A 701-nucleotide genomic window follows, 5' to 3' on the forward strand; every position below is an offset into this window, starting at 1 on the left:
GGGTCATATGGCAGTTCTATTTTCAGTTTTTTAAGAAATCTCCCCACTGTTCTCCATAGTGGCTATACTAGTTTGCATTCCCACCAACAGTGCAAGAGATAAACACCTTTTCTCCACACCCTCTCCAGCATTTATTGCTTGTAGACTTTTGGATAGCAGCCATCCTGACTGGCGTGTAATGGTACCTCATTGTGGTTTTAATTTGCATTTCTCTGGGCACCTGTTTTTAAATTGAAGTCGGTCATGTTTTCCTATTTTCAGTGTCTTTTTCTTTTTTTTTTTAAATATGGAATGCTTCATGAATTTGCATGTCATCCTTGCACATGGGCCATGCTAATCTTCTCTGTATTGTTCCAATTTTAGTATATGTGCTGCCGAAGCGAGCACTCAGTGTCTTTTTCGTTGCTCTGTGAGATGGATTAAAAAAGACCTTGCAATTTTTATCATCACATGTCCTGCCTATGTTTTCCTTAAGATTCTCATAGAATCTCTCCTGAACTTTCAGTTCAGTTCAGTCGCTCAGTCGTGTCCGACTCTTTGCGACCCCATGAGTCACAGCACGCCAGGCCTCCCTGTCCATCACCAACTCCCAGAGTTTACTCAGACTCATGCCCATTAAGTCGGTGATGCCATCCAGCCATCTCATCCTCTGTCGTCCCCTTCTCCTCCTGCCCCCAATCCCTCCCAGCATCAGGGTCTTT

General features: G+C 43.8%; 1 non-coding gene across 1 annotated transcript; it reads right to left on the reverse strand.

Moving 5' to 3' along the window:
• Positions 1 to 280: 280 nt before the first annotated feature.
• LOC136147742 (U6 spliceosomal RNA) lies at positions 281 to 387 on the reverse strand. Its single transcript, XR_010659388.1, has one exon. It is a non-coding gene; the product is annotated as a U6 spliceosomal RNA (small nuclear RNA).
• Positions 388 to 701: the final 314 nt, after the last annotated feature.

The sequence above is a fragment of the Muntiacus reevesi genome, chromosome 15 (assembly GCF_963930625.1).
Source record: "Muntiacus reevesi chromosome 15, mMunRee1.1, whole genome shotgun sequence".
NCBI classification, from domain to species: Eukaryota; Metazoa; Chordata; class Mammalia; order Artiodactyla; family Cervidae; genus Muntiacus; species Muntiacus reevesi.